At 45.9% G+C, this 16,665-nt stretch overlaps 1 protein-coding gene across 2 annotated transcripts in view; it reads left to right on the top strand.

Moving 5' to 3' along the window:
* The first annotated feature begins 1,921 nt into the window (after positions 1–1,921).
* Positions 1,922–16,665, top strand: part of LOC130192188 (synaptosomal-associated protein 25-A-like) — a 44,927-nt gene continuing 30,183 nt past the window's right edge. Inside the window, exon 1 of one of the 2 annotated variants that reach the window (XM_056411968.1) lies at positions 1,922–2,037. The gene's annotated coding sequence lies outside the window, so the exon portion shown is untranslated. The remainder of the gene's footprint in view (positions 2,038–16,665) is intronic. The other variant, XM_056411967.1, reaches the window with a different exon arrangement.

Here is a 16,665-nt window from a genome sequence, read left to right as displayed (position 1 = left end):
CATGTGGCTAGAATGTCATAACAAAAAAGATGGATCCAGCTGGGCGACATGCTACTTTCAAAACTGATTTATTCAACAATTGTGCAAACAATCTATCCTTCCTCATATTCAGTGCACCTCGTCATCTTTCTTTCGGGTTGGTTTCCAGACGGCTTATGTGTGGGGACTGGGAGCGTTCACGTGTCATCGGACTGACGTCGATTTGATAACGTCAAGTCAAGGACTTCGGAGGGCAGAGCCGTGAGGACCATCCCCACTGTGCATATTCATGTGAATATCACGGGCAGGGGTGGCCCTAGCACATTTGGCGCTCTAGGCGAGCTTCACTCGTGGCGCCCCCCCCCCCCCCCCCCAAAAGATTTTTAAACGATTTTGCACTTTCAAACGCTATTTTGTCCTGCAAGACTGAATTTCTTTCAAATAAACAGAACAACGATCGCAACAATGAACAAACATTAAATAAAGAACAAAATCCCTGAGAAAATGTCACATCTGTGCTGAACTACGCTCCGGCCACGCCCCCCTGATCAACGGTGCACATTCACTCCCTCATCGCCTGCAAATAATGTTTTTTGTTGTTTTCTGTTTCCTTCCGTTTTCGATTTTTGGCTCATTTTACCCTAATGTTAGATTATTTTTTAAATGTCAAAATATTGGTTGGAGATATAGATGGGGGCGCAAACAAATTAGCTCGCTTCGTAATGGCAAGAGCCTATCGGTGTCTCTGTGCAGGGTTGAGCGTGAAGAGCGATATCGTGGCATCAGGTGATGCGTTCAAGGTAACAGGGTCTGATGTCATTATTACTGCTCGAAATAGAACCCCCCTCCCCCGTTTTAGGTTTGTGTTGTTTTATTAATTTAGTGTTTTTGACTACCGGTATATATATATATATATTTTTTAATTATTATTAATATTTTGAATTAAACTGACTTAAAAAAAGCGAGTTGAATTGAAAGAGAAGACATAGTAGCACCTGCTCTAACCACATCTTTTGATATTCCATTAGTGGGTCGGTGTCTGGAGCACTACTGAGTGATGGATGCCTTATAAATATGTCGATTCTAAACGCAGGTTCATCTTTTTACATTGTATTATACATTTTGAATCAATAGTTTTATCTTTTATTTTTTGTTTCTACTCCTGCTAAAACATTTATTGTGGTTTATGAAGCATTTGTGAATGAAAGTGACATTTGACATATTAAGCCTACTAGAATACGAGTAACGCCTCACTGTCCGAGTTTATTTATGAAGTTACTTATTTAGTTGGATCAGTGTTTGCGGCTGTCTCAGATGAACAAATCATGAACTAACAACACCTTCTTCTACAGATGCGTGTAAAACAATCTTGTATCCGCTCCCTGTGACATCAGAGGGCGCAGCCATTTTGTGAGCGGCATCAATTTCACACAACAATACAGGAAGTTAAGTGATTTAACCATCAAAATAAAAGCCACCAAAATATCCAACAGACAATAAATGGTTCAAACCTACTTCTAATTATTTCATTTAATTATAATAATAAATACATTAGAATAACATTTATTTAATGAGTCGAGTAGAACACAACAGCAATAATAACAATAATGATGATGAATAATAATAACAATACATGTACATATATAATCTATTGTGTTATTATTGTCCACTTGTATTGCCTATTTATCCTTTTTGTTTGAGGGGCAATGTTGAGGAAAAACCTTCTGGACCATTTCAGCACCACTGGGGTGGTTTCGTTTTTTCAAAGGTGTTAGCTTTTCAACAATAGCAGGTAGTGAATCAGTTTAACGTCCAGTTATTTAAACCTGACATTTACATGTTTATTTTGTAAAACATTCACAGGAAGTGTGTGATTTCTTAATCCGTCACGCTTCACACTTGGGGGGAGCAGGAGGGCGGTGCGTTTCCACCGGGGACAGTCCCGTTGAGTGGAGCGGCAGCACGGACGGACATTTTCATCCTGTGTCGAAAACAAATACAGTAAATTAAGAAGAAGAAGAAGCAGAAGGAGAAGGAGAGCAGAATAACCTTAACGAGGTAGGTTTGAATAGGTCGTATTTCCTTTGTTTGTCAAATCCAAGACAACACGTTCAATTATTCATACACATATGTGGCTTTAAAGTGTCGAAGGTTTTTATTTAATCGAGTATTATCACAGTTGTGTTGCCGTGTCCTCCAGGCACTGTGGACTGTCTGTCCACGTCTCCGCTCGTGTCAAAGCCACACGACGTAGATGTCCCCGCGCTGTTGCTGTAGACTCCTCGCGACCGATTAACGCGCTTAAAGCGGACAACTTTGTGGCGTTTTCTGTGTCTGGAGGGCGAGCTTTCTCCTTAAACATATTACAGGATTTAAGGAGTTGTTGTCAGGATTACATTAAAGGATAAAGCTGCCTCTCGGGAGCCGTTTCCCGTGTTTCTCACAGGTCGCGTCGGGGCGGCCGGAGTCTCTCTGGTTTCAGCACCGCGGACAGCTCCGGAGCGGAGGCGCTCGAGCTGGCGGAAAGAAAACACGCGCACACAAACACGCGCGCGCACGCGCACGTGCACATGGGAGCCTCATCAACAAATCAGAGCTACTGGTGTTGAAATATATATAAAGAAAAACACATTTCCTTTAAACAAGCATCCCCCCCACACACACACGCGGTTCTCGCTGCTGTGTGAAGTTGTATTCGGTCGCGAAAGCACATTTATGGCACGAGCGATGAGGCGAGATCTGCTGCCTACAAGTTGATCCGTTTTTGAAAAGCAAGAGGATTGATTTCCGCTGTGTGTTGTCACATTTATTTTTGGAGGATGGGGAATTTAGAAGCTTTCGATTGCATTGGTCTCTGAGGAGTAGTCATGTGGTGGTGGTGGTGATGGAGGAGAGGCTGTGATGATTCCTTTTGCCTGTATGTTGACATGTGTCTGCCTGTCTGCCTGTCTGTCTGCATGTCTATCTTCTGGGAGATTACGGTGTACTCTGGTGGAAGGAAGGCCAAAACACTGTTGTTGTCTGGCACACCAAGAGTCTGGCACCAGTCCTGTTCCTGTGTCTCCGAGCGGGAGACGGGAACACAGACCTCTCTGACTGTGTTGCTTCCTCAGGACATCGTTGAAGGCTCTGTTCAGAACATATTTAGTGAAAAATAAATAATAGTTATTGCGTCTGCCTCATTGTGGGGTGATGTTGTGAAGCCTTGTTACTCGATTTAATGTGTCTGAATTTGGACGAGGATATCTTTTTATCAACAGCCGTTTAATTGTAGAAAAGAACCTCAAACCTCGATTCCAGGACTAAAGAGAGAGCGTCAGACCAGTGCCCCCCTCCTCCTGCTCGATGCTCCCTGCTCCACCGTATCTGTGTTACAGTAATGTCAGCCAGGACAAAGAGCTCAGGTCGACACGGTTGTTGTTGTTGTTGTCGTTGTTTGGCAGCCCGGTGTTATTTGTTTTCCAGGAGTACACAGATAGATACTTCCATTAGGACAGGAAGTGACCGCGAGGCACTCAACGTAGGCCAACTGCAGCTTCGCTGCAGCTCTGATGTATTTCTTTGTTCATACATCTCTTTTTGTTGCAACTATTGAAAGCACTAACTCGTGGGGCCTTTTCTGTTGAGCCGGTATGCGACTAAATTCTAAAAGACACTTTTTTTAGTTGCAAATAACTACACACACATGGTGATCTACATTAAAGCCATCATTTCAAACTGAGGGCCTGTGTGTGTCATTTGCTGAACACTGCCATTGGAATCACATTCTCAGTGAGCACTTGCCCGCTCCCAGAAAAAACCTGCATCCAATCAGGAGGAGGCCAGAAATTAGAGCTTGAACACTATCAACAGTTTGCCGTGTGCATGGCAACGGAGGTGCACACGCAGTCATTCTATTCATGTCACCTCTGGAAAAGTAATTTCATGTGATACCGGGGAGCAATTCAGAGTTAAGTGTCTTGCTCAAGGACACATTGACTCGGGCTATAGCACAGCCGGGGATGGAACCGGCGATGCTGTGATTGAAAGACGGACCAGCTAACCACTGGCCCAAGGTCACCAATACATGACAACTATTTTTTAAAGCATGCTCCAAATTAAAATGCCAAAGGCTCGAGATAAAGGAATATAAAACTTGATTGTGCAGTTGGCATGCGGCAAGAGCTATTTCTTTTTGGCGTTTGTGTGTTAAGTTGTGAAGCAAAAATACAATGTTTAGACGAGATTATGCCAGACACCTCAGAAATATAATTAGTTTTGACTTCTTGCTCAAAAAACTCAAAGGGAACGCCACTTAAAGTCTGAGTTCTGTCTCTATGCTGTTGTTGCGCGTACAGTTGAGACAAAGAGGGCCCCAGGAAGAAAAATAGCAAAAATTCAGTTCGTTTTTTTTTATGGAGGAGAGATTCAGTGAGTCCGATGTGCGAAGCATATAATTATGAGGTCTGGCTGCAATTATTCTATCAGGCACTTTGCAAGACTTGCAGTTTGGTCTTAAACATCCGGCTGAAACCTGGTTCGTTGATTTTCTCCTCCGTTGAAACAGGTGTCGTTTACGTAGATTGTCAACATGTGAACATGAACTCGGGGAACACGAATAATCTTTTTCCAGCTGAGAAAATGGTTCCTGCCTCGGCTGCCGCAACACCCGCTCCCCCCCCTCAGCACCCACACTCACCCATCCATCACCCTGCCCACAGAGGAATGACGAGGAACTGTGTGTGTGTGTGTGGGGGGGGGGGGGGGGACAACACAGGCATTCGCACAATGTCTCCACACTCTCCCTCTCGTCTCTTTCCCCCCCCATTATTATAAGCCTCTCGTTCTTTTTTTGCTCTCCTTGTTGAATTTCAATAGTGATCTGCTATAAAAGTGCCAGATGGGAGAAGAAGAAAAAAAGAAAAAACAGTGACATCCAAGAACGCGCTGTGATCACCATCTTCTCTCTCTCTGCATGTTGCTCACTCATTAGGTTTCAGCGGTGAAAACGAGCGGGGTGGGTCGCGTACTAGTCAACCGACGCGTTTGCATGTGTGATTTTAGGATACAGATTTGTTTTGGACTCTGGGAACCTGTCAACGGTGCGTCATGCATCAGAATAGTTTGTCATCTATAGCTTCAATTACAGCTTTCTCTGGGAGGGGCAGATGTTTTTTTGGAAGCCCCGCCAGATGTTTTGGGCTCACCTAGTGCGCGTTCTTGGAGGTAAACGGTTTGTGCTACAAATATTGACTTGAGTCACATGACTTTGGGCGACTTGGAATGGCTTGGTATCCTTGCCGAAGCGTGAAGATTTAAAAAAAGTGTGCAGGTGAATCATATCCCACTTTTCTCGTCATGTTACAGGAGCGTGAGGGAACAGTTTATGTTCACTTGTCCAGGACTTGAAACACAGAAGGTATGATTTGGGACTTCATAGCCAAGTTTTTGTGATGTGCAAAACTGAATCTTCTCTCTGGCAATGTGTGCAGAGTAATGGTGTTACAAGCTCACGGATACACACAATGTGTTTTGGCATTTCTTGTTTGTTTAGAGGAAAAACTCCACGGGGAGCTTTGAGTGCTTATGTCAGCCTAAAAGGTGTGCGAACCATCCTGGAGAGGGATGTGAATGTGGTTTGTTGCGCTGACCATTTCATCTTTCCCTCCACGGAAATAGAGACAGACTCTGTGTTCGGATCCCGATATTCCATCAACAACAAATCAGATATCCAAAATGATGATATGCATGCTGGGGCTTTTTGATTTGCGATGACGTGGCAGATATGTAGCAACCCGATCTCTCTGCTCCTCAACCCTCTTTGTGTTTTTAACAGTTCATCTGTTTAGTTCTCAAACGCAGAGCAGTCTTCAGGAGGAAAATAAGTATTTCGAAAAACAAATGTAAAAATAAATGAAAACAAATAATAAATGAAGAATTCCTTTTATTCATCCCCAACAGTGGCCGTGATATCCACAATGGAATCCAAGGACAAGGGGGAGGGAAAAGGAAAGGGATAAACATGTTGTGAAATAAACACAGGGGCTCTTATCCTGAAGGCGTAAGAGGAACAAGCGGGGAAGGATTTCAGAATTCTTCTTTGTAGAAATTATTATTCAAAATCTAAAAGTTCTAAAAGAACAAAGAGTTTGAAAAGATCTGTCCGTCATTCATGTGCTCAGTGTTTTGTGTGTCGCTGCGGTCTAATGGACACCTATATATATATATATATACAAATATATATATATATACAAATATATATATATATATACTGTATATTTACAGTTGCAATCAAAATGATTCAACCCCCATTGCACATTAGGTTTATTGGCAAAATATACAATTTCTCAGCTGTTTGCAATAAACAAATTACACAAGAATTGTTAAAATAATTTAATGGAACTAATAGTACAATAACTTTTAATGACTTTAATGAATTTACTGCAGTGTCAAAAGTATTCAACCCCTTGATGACAATTCAATTCAATTCAATTCAGTTTATTTGTATAGCCCAATTTCACAAATTACAAATTTGTCTCGGAGTGCTTTACAATCTGTACACATAGACATCCCTGCCCCAAAACCTCACATCGGATCAGGAAAAACTCCCAAATAACCCTTCAGGGGGAAAAAAGGGAAGAAACCTTCAGGAGAGCAACAGAGGAGGATCCCTCTCCAGGATGGACAGATGCAATAGATGTCATGTGTACAGAAGGACAGATTTAATGGAGCATCTTCAGTACTAGTAGAGCATGACCTGCTGCAAACGTGATGCATAGCCAGACACCAGCTTCTGACAGCGTTCCTGATGAATCTGAGCCCATTGCTCATGGGCAATGGCGTCCAGTTCAGTAATATTCTCGGGTGTGAGTTTTGCAACCGCCTTCTTCAAATCCCACCAGAGATTTCCGATGGGGTTCAAGTCAGGCGACTGTGACGGCCACTCTAGAATCTTCCATTTCTTCTTCTGAAACCAAGCCTTGGTGGACTTGGAGGTATGCTTGGGATCATTGTCCTGTTGGAAGGTCTGATGACGCCCAAGCTTCAGCTTCATCACGGACGGCATGACGTTTTTTCCTAAGATTTCCTGATACTTGACTGACTCCATGTGCCCTCCACACGCTGCAGGTTTCCAGAGGCAGCAAAGCAGCCCCAGAGCGTCACTGAGCCACCGCTATGCTTCACTGTAGGCACGGTGTTCTTTTCAGTATACGCTTCATTCTTCTTCCTCCAGACATACCGCTGATCCATAGGCCCCAAAAGTTCCAGTTTTGTCTCATCGGTCCACACAACAGAATTCCAAAACTTTGGTGGCTTATTGATATGGTTTTCAGCATATTGGAGCCGACTTTTCTTGTGCTTTTGGGTCAGTAGTGGTGTGCGTCTTGGAGTCCGGGCATGGAACCCTTCAGTGTTGAGTGTGCGCCTTACTGTACTGAAGCCTCAGTGCCTGCTGCCACCAAGTCTTGCTGCAGGTGTTTTGCAGTCACTCGAGGGCTTTTGACCACTTGCCTCCTCAGGAATCTGGTGGCAGCCGCTAAGAGCTTCCTCTTTCTGCCACGTCCAGGGAGTGAAGCCACTGTTCCTTCAACTTTGAACTCGCAAACTATGCTTCCAACTGTATCTCTAGGGACATTCAGTGCTTTTGCTATCTTTTTGTATCCTTTTCCTTGTTTGTGCAAGGCAATGATCTCTTCTCTGAAGTACTGAAGATGCTTGTCATGAAGGGGTTGAATAATTTTGAGACTGCAGTAGTGATTAAAAGTAGCATTTTGTGTTGAATTTGGATGAAAACCATGGTAATATTAGTTTTATTGAATTATTTCAACTGTTCTTGTCTACTGTTCATTGCAAACAGCTGAATATTTTTACAATTTGCCAATAAGCCTAATACGCAATGGGGGTTGAATAATTTTGATTGCAACTGTATATATATATATATACCTATATGCATATATACATACAGTATACATATATATATATACACATATATATACATATATATATACATATATATTAGGACTGTGAAATGATTAAAAACTTTAATCAAATTAATCACAGGTTTCTGTGGATTAATCATGATTAATCACATATTACCGATATTCTCGGTATATTTTTGTGAGAACATAAAGATTTATGACAAAAGATGGATATATACATTTATACATTATTTTTTTATTCATTAAAAAACAAACAATGGTACTGCAACTCAGCAGTTATTTAGCAGTTCTCTTCCATATGGAACATTAATATATCTTCATCCTAAACAGAATGTTTAAACAGAACATGTTTCTCTTTTTTGTCAACCATTAACTCCACCAAGATACAATCTAAAGGCCTCTAGTCTTCCTTTAGCAGCTGCTGAGGCAAACTGACTGTGGGTTTTCTTCATGAACTGGGGCCATGATTAAAGGGACGGCCGGGGACATTCGGATTGTGCCGCTAGAGGTGAAATTCTTGGACCGGCGCAAGACGGACGAAAGCGAAAGCATTTGTCAAGAATGTTTTCATTAATCAAGAACGAAAGTCGGAGGTTCGAAGACGATCAGATACCGTCGTAGTTCCGACCATAAACGATGCCAACTAGCGATCCGGCGGCGTTATTCCCATGACCCGCCGGGCAGCGTCCGGGAAACCAAAGTCTTTGGGTTCCGGGGGGAGTATGGTTGCAAAGCTGAAACTTAAAGGAATTGACGGAAGGGCACCACCAGGAGTGGAGCCTGCGGCTTAATTTGACTCAACATGGGAAACCTCACGGACACGGAAAGGATTGACAGATTGACAGGTGCAAGTGACTTTTTTTTTGCTCCGTCCCGATGCGCGCACAGCTCTGCGGCGCGCGGGACGGAGAGCCGAGAAGTGTTAACGCGACACGTAGAGACAGAATGACATGCTGCTGTGGAGACACGATCAACAACAGACGTTTAGTTTAATAAAAGAACACAGACGTGCTATAGAGAACATTTCAGGGGGCGGGCCAATTTTTTTTGATGTCATGTGATCTACCAATACTACGCCGCGATCGACTGGTAGATCGCGATCGACGTATTGAGCACCCCTGATCTAGAGGAAGTAAAAGTCGTAACAAGGTTTCCGTAGGTGAACCTGCGGAAGGATCATGACCGATGAACAGCACGACCGTCTGCATTAGAGCGGGTCATAGTTCAGATTAAATAGGTATTTTGGAAGCTCATTCTGCGCATGCGTTAAATGCGTTAAAAGAAATAACTAATTAATCCTGTAATTTAATCATAACGCGTTAACGCGTTATTTTTCACAGCTCTAATATATATATATAGTGTGCTGTATGTCCCTGTCAGCATATGTGTGAGTGTAGAAATGAACAGCATGTAAAGAGCAGCATGTTGACAGGCGTCCATTCTAATGCAGGAGAGAGGGGAAGAAACGGTGGGAAGGCGGGGGTGGCGAGAAAGAGAGAGTGTGTGTGTGTGTGTATGTGTGTGTGTGTGGAGGTGTGCGTGTGCATTACACATGCACAGTAGGTTTTCTTAGTGGGGGCAAAAAGTGCAGAGAGAGGCTGTGAGTGTGAAGGGAAAAGTGAACGTGTGTACAAGGGAGGTAAAGTAGAAGAGAGTGGTCCATCCATGTGTTATGTAAGGCAGCTCTCTCTCTCTCTCTCTCTCTCTGTCTGTGTGTATTCTGTAGGCCTGCAGATTAATCCAGTGGGTTTTATCCTCAGTGAATGGGACAGTGGGGCTTTGCAGTGATTATCCCTGCAGGCCACAGGATGATTGCTTTGAATCTCCTGTACCTCCCACGCCGCCATGTTTCCATGCCTGCACATCATTCGGCCTAATTTATGGGGAACATGTTGAGGGATCTCAACATTCGAAGGAGACCCCTGTGCGTGGCCCCGGACGCTGGCCGGCCTGCCGTCACCGTCCCCTCAGATGCAGTTCAAAGCCGCTCCCAGAACCGTGTATCAACGAAGAGGTGTCTGGTGTGTCGAAAGGGAGCGCTCCACCTCCGCACGCGCCTCTTTCCCCTCCGTCCATTTCTCTGGGTAATCTGCCGGTCCCGCAGTAGGCTGAATGTGAATGGAACGAGGCAGAAAAGATCACTTCATGCTGGTTTTCATGCCCACAGCATCGCTGGCGTGCCAATATGGAGTCGCCAAACTAAAAACCTTCCCTACGGAGAGACAGGAAGGACGCGCGGGGGGAAATCTCTTGTGGAAAATCACTGCGGGAGACATGAGGATCAATGCCCGTGCATGTTATTTAATGTCACCAAAAAAGACTCCTTGGATGTTAATATCCCCCCAAGACCAGCATGAAGTGAGCTTTTCTGCCTCGTTCCATTCACATTCAGCCTGGATGGAAATCGTTGGATCTGAAGGTGGAAACCTGCTTTTAGCTCTCTGACGTGTTTACTGCATGAAATGAAATGTGGAATTATGTAATGACTCACAGCTGTGGACGGAAGAACATTTTGTTCACATGAACGTCTCAGATCTTTTCGTGAAAAATATATTGGTAAATCCACCCTGTGCCAAAACCTACATAGATGAGAGGCTTTCTGCAGATTATAATATTCGAAGTTGTTTTAAATACATTGATTGGACTACAAATATTTCAGACCATTATCTTGGCGTTAAGATTGTACTGTCTGGTTTTAAAGTTAAATGTGATATTAAAAAAACGTGATCAAATTGAGGTTCCATAATTGTTCTGTAAACTTTCTGGGACCTTGATCAGTCAGATTGAAATAACTGTATTTATTTTTACCATCACTGTTTGATTTTCATTCTAATAATATAATTAGACTGGTAAAGCATCTTTGTGCACGGCCCATGCATTTGCATATGCATGCGAGGCTGTTACATGCATTGTACATTAGCAGTCAGGCACAAAGTGGTGGGTGATGTCTGAATAGCTTAGCCCTCAGGCTCCCATCATGCTCTCTGGCCCGGTCACATCTTGGCATATGAGTTAACTGCTTACAGTCCGACATGGACATAGAGTGTGTAGTGTGCACGAAAAACTAAATATTGTTTCTGCTTGGGATGGAGGTAAAATATATGACTAAATGAATACATATTTTTGGCAATAGATGTTTATTTCAATAATAGAATAGCAGCAATCGCCAAATACCACGGCCATTTGTTTTTTTTAAAGTGAATTACTTCTGTTGAACCAGGTGGTCACTCACAGTTGTAATATTAGATGCATTACATTGGAAGACCGTGTGAAATTATAGAATTGGATCTGAGACCGAGTGCGAATGAACGGCGCCCATGTGCAGGCGTGTACTAAAACACACTGACACACAGACACACACTCTGCGTGTGCTGTATGTATACACACTGCTGTTGCAGTCATAATGTGGACCTGCCTCAATATCCAGTGAATAATGACACATGGTTCGGCTTTGATGCGGTGAGATGTCGGACCCGCCAACGGCCAATGCCCCTTGAAGTGAATCATGCCCTGTATTTATTCAAGATCATTAATATTTAAATTATTATCACCTATCTTATCTTTTGTTGTGTTGTGCAACCCTGCTGAGGTAAGAGATGTGCAAGTGTCAGAGCAGAGGCACGTAACTGTTGAAATCTCCCGTGCTCCTCCGTGCATGTTTCTTAGAGGGGTTAAATTGCTGCCACTGACACGCCCTGGGGATGGGGGGTTGGGGCGTTGGGGGGAGGGGGGGGGGTTCACTCGTGTGCCATACAATTGCTGTATGCTCACACACACACACAACCAGCTTGGCTCACGATTACACGAAGCAAAGGAGCGGTGCATAAATAGCTCTGCTAATTTCCAGGCACGCTGTGCCCACCGTCACATTTGCGCACCGCCTCGCCAACTAATCCGCAAAAAAAGCAAATGTATGACAGAGAGAGAGAGACGAGTGCACCTGCTATCCTGAACAATCTCCCCAGATTTAGGTTAGTGGCTTCTGTCAACCCGTGAGAAAAACTCCAACCGACAAGCTGACCTGGTTTCCCATGACGGCGAGTGTCCCCGGGTCCCGTTAGGCCTCGCAGACCGAACGCGGCGCTTGGTTGATCGGAGTCGAGGCCGTTCATCCCAACCAATGGCAACGATCGCTTTATAACAAGCGTGACTTCATTTGTTCCCTTTTCTTCTCTTTTCATCCTGCAGTTTTCCTGAATTGATCCTCAGTGAGATGGCTCAACCAGGTTGGGTTGAAACACAACTCATTTTCCCATCAAGATATGTCACCTAAGGAAATGAGTCCTCCAAAATGGTATAGGAGACGATTACAGGGTCAGAGGTCACCTTATCGTGAGGGAACCTTTGGCCTGTACTACCAAATATTTTGTTGTTGAAAAAAGGCCCTTTCTCCTGAACTTTTTAAAGTGAAAACACCATCTTCCCAGCAGAGCTCCTTCATCACTGCCATCTTCCCTGTCCAAGTCTTCAGCGGGGCGTTTGCTGTTTTCAGAGAGCAGTCTTCTTCATTTTGACTTGCTTTGACGGGATTTTTCTTTGTTGCCCGAAATAGCTCGTCGCTGTATTCCTTCGGCGATCGGGCTCTGCGCGGTAATCATGTCAGCGCATGATGGTGATAATCCTTCTGGAGCTCTGTGCTCCAAAACTGTACGCCGCCCTGTCCTTGCTACTACTTTCAAACGTTCATGACACACTAACTCAGCTAGTTCCCATGCCGTGAAATGGCTTCACAGGAAGTGGAGACGATGTGATGGTGGAGGAGGCGGACAAAGTGGGAGACGGGCGAGATGGAAAGAGAGAATCCGCATGTTGTCAGCTGGACTTGTTATTCACTGTGCAGTGTGGATTCGGTCCTCACGCCCAGGCCTGCTGTGTTGTCCCCGTTTGCTCCTCGAGGTCATGTCCTGACCAGTGGCGGTGCGTCCATAGAGGGCGCTAGGGCGCCGCCCCTCTTAAAATGTGGAGATGAAAAAAATATAATATATCCTGTCAAAAAACATTATATACCAAATCATTTAAATAGCAAATATACTGTGTTGACGCGCTAACTGTGTGTGGGAGACCGTAAGCCCCTGTCAACAACAACTTAAGTTAAATGTGACATAAATAATATATCGCCACTCATCACTGAGAGAAGCCCCTCCCCATTTTCGGGACTCCGGCCCAACGTGTGTGTGCGGCAGCGAGTAAACATTTCACGGTCGTTTCGGCAAGGACGGCTTCTCATTGGCGGATCTTGGGGCGCAAAAATGTGCGCCCTGGCCAATGACATCGTTTTATTATTTCACGTGACTGGACTATTCGGCCAATCAGAGACCGTATCGTTCCCTCAGCCAGAGAGCTCCACGGAGCTACAGAGCAGGTTGCTAACGGAGCTGGTTAGCTGGAGGCTCAGTGTTTAGTTTCTCCTGTCTGTTGTTCCAAAGTCCTGGGACTGAATCTCTCTGGACTACAACGGGGGGAGGGATCTAAAGAGCTTCAGACAAGTGTAAAGCACGAATCTTGCCGCAGTTATCTAGCTAAGAGCATGGAGCTAACTCGCTAACAGCATGAAGCTAACCCTGTTTGCAGAGCAGCAGAAGGAGACCGAACTGGCATCGAAAACACAACGAAGAAATTCTGAAAAACAGACACATTCCCTCCAGAATAATGGAAACAGGCTGGTTACAGACATGATTAACTTTAACCAGAGAGTTATTGAGAAGTTTGCCAACTTTAAAGAGAGGAGGCTACTTTTCTTTACAGTAGTGGGTCTACTCTGTCAAACACCCAATGTAACATGTGCTGCATCTCTTTCTGACTCTATTCTGCTCTGAACCTCTTTCATGTGAGGGTGAAACTCTTTTATTTTGCAAACCTCTGAAACCCAACCCAATGTTTCTTAAAGCTGCTCTGAGCCTCTCATGCCCAAAGTCACAGTGTGTTGATAGTTGTTATTGGACAGTGTTGAGCATGCTGTGTTCTTGAAATAAAGCTTTGTTTTTTACAATATTCTACTCAAAACCTCTTTTCTTCTCATTGTTGAGTGCTATTTAAACCGCGTCGCCCAACTGCACACCCCCCAAAACAAATTTCACCAGCCGCCACTGGTCCTCACTCTTTCTGAACCTCCTGTCTCCGCATCGTCCTATCACAGCTTTTAGGATTACTGCTATTAATACTTTGATCAATAATTCATTGGTGCCCTTTTAATCTAAGTCAGTGTTCTCCTATCGAGCTTGAATCTGTTTTCTAATTTCTAGCGGGGAGGCGTGTTATGGTCTGCCTGGTGTTTCTGCTCCGTAAAATTGTTATGATGTTGTTGTCCTTAACCCGGCTGACCGAATGAATGAATTAGTTTCTGTAGGTGGTAAGAGTCTCATGCCGCTCACTTCCTTTTCCGGAAACCGCATCACTTCCTGTGAGCTTGAGGATTTTGCCCACGAAAGAAAGACCAGCCTTTAAGTTTTAGATTTGTACCTAAACTCTTACGTGATATCTGCCCTCTCACTCCGGGTACCGGACATACCCTGTGTGTACGTTCAAGGACAGAGCGGCCGGAGAGCATCAGGTGAAACAAAGGAAGCATGAGAGAAGAGAAAGATAAAGTAGCTAGAGAGAGAGAGAGAGAGAGAGAGAGATTTGATTTGATTTGTAGAAAACCTTTATTCAAAGAAAACTTTGAACCACAATAAACCAAATTATTTTCAACACAAACATAAATGCAGCACCAATCCTGAAAAAACAGAGAACGTCCATGGTGCTCATGCTGGACACTAAACTAAAGTCCACTGAGGACAGGAAGTGCCTCCTGCCCTCCTTGTTGAGTTCACACAGGATCTTTTTGAGCCTGTAGAACTCCTGTGGCGTGAAGGCTCCTCTCTTGCCCTTGCACGTCAGGAAAGTGGCGGACAGGAAGAACTTATCCCTGCAGAAGTGGTCCTCCACCTTCACGTGCCACTCCTGCTTGGTCTTCCGGAGGAACTCCTTTATCTCCTCCACACTGTAGTGTGGATCGGAGTCGGAGTCCTCCTCCGAGCTGGACTCTGGCTCCGCCCCCCTCGTCCTGGACCTCCTTCTTCCCGCCGTCGCCTTCTTTGCCTGTGGGTTCCCTCCGTCACCTCCTCCACACTTCCTCTTTAAACGGGGGACTCTGAGGTTCTCCTCCTCCGCCTCCATGTCCACCTCACTGTCTGACAGCCTCACCTCCCTGACACCTGTCTCCCTCTGACTCCGCCTTGTCCTCCTCTTCACCTTCCTGGGCCACCTCAGCCCCAGCCCCACCCTCTTCTCTCCTCTCTTCCTCCCCCTGCTGTCCTGTGACCGTTCCTCCCTCGTCTCTCCTCTCCTCCTCAACCTCTTGTTCTGCACCAGCCCCTCCCTCTTCTCTCCTCTCCTCCTCTTCTACCTCCTCACCCTCACCCTGCTGGCCTGTGACCGTCTCCCCCTCTCCCTCCTCACCTTGCTGGACTGGACCAGTGCCCCCCTCCTCTTCCTCCTCCACAACCTGCTGGGCACCCCCCGTCTCTGCCTGCTCTCCCTCCTCATCCTGCTGGGAGCCTCCAGTTCCTGCCTGCTCCCTCTCCTCCCCCCTCTGGGTACCTGCAGTCCCTGGTTGCTCCCCCTCTCCCCCCTGCTGTGCACCCCCTGTGCTCTCCGCACCCCCCTGGTTCTGCCCCTGAGGAGCCGCCCTGCTGGTGTTCTGCTCAGCAGCTCTCCACCGGTGGCAGTCCCTGGCTATGTGCCCCTCTCGCCCACAGATGAAGCACTTCCCGTTCCCTGAGGAGATGTAAATTGGGTACTCGTGCCCGGCCACCCTGATAAACACCCGGAAGCAGAGCTCTTCTCCCCTTTTATTTAGGATCATAGAGAGATGCCTCCGGTGGGACCACACGTGCCTCATCCGGGAGGATTTCCACCCTGAGGGGATCTTCTTCAGCCGGGACACCACCTTCCCGTGCTTTACCAGCTCCTTCAAAATCACCTCCTCTTTTATAAAAGGAGGCACGTTGGCCACGGTGACCCGAACCGACGGTGTGGCCAGCGGCGCCACCGGCACATACATGCCCCTGATCACCACCACTTCGTTAACCTTTGTCACGCTGTCTAGAAACAGCACCACCGCTCCGTTCATACGGGCAGCGGACCGCACGCAGTCGTCGCCGACCACGTCGCCCACTGCCAGCCCCACCTCCTCCTCCGAGCACGGGAAACTCGGCGCCACTCTAATCCCGTGAGCGCGCGTGAGGAAGCTCATGTCCTCCATGACTAGCTCCCCGCTAGCTCCCCGCCGGTTAGCTCCCCGCTAGCCGCACGCCGCTAACGCGCACACAGACAAAACCCTCCGTGAACTCACACAGACAGTCGGGTGAACCCACACACACAACAAACATACCTGTTAACCCAGTCACTCGTTAACGTGGAAAAACCACCTTTAAACCAACACAGTGCTCCTCTGCGCCACAGACACTCTCTCAGCGTGAGAGGACGTGAGAGAGAGAGAGAGAGAGAGAGAGAGAGAGAGAGAGAGAGAGAGAGAGAGAGAGAGAGAGAGAATCCTTTTTCCCCCGCTGACTTTAATCTCTCCACAGGATGGGCCCGGTAGTTCGGAGCCTTACAGCAGCCGCCAGTCAGCGAGAGTGACAGCCATCGTGGCCGCGGGTGGGGGAGGGGTACGACCGGATGCCGTGTTACGTCAGCGTCAACAGTAGCGTGCATGTGTGTGTATGTGTGTGTGTGTGTTTCTGTCTGTCAACTGAGCAGGTTGAGCATGTTAAAGAGGAAGTGT

The sequence above is a fragment of the Pseudoliparis swirei genome, chromosome 4, assembly GCF_029220125.1.
Source record: "Pseudoliparis swirei isolate HS2019 ecotype Mariana Trench chromosome 4, NWPU_hadal_v1, whole genome shotgun sequence".
NCBI classification, from domain to species: Eukaryota; Metazoa; Chordata; class Actinopteri; order Perciformes; family Liparidae; genus Pseudoliparis; species Pseudoliparis swirei.
Note: the sequence above shows the minus strand (reverse complement) of the source record. Positions and strands in the feature narration are given on the sequence as shown.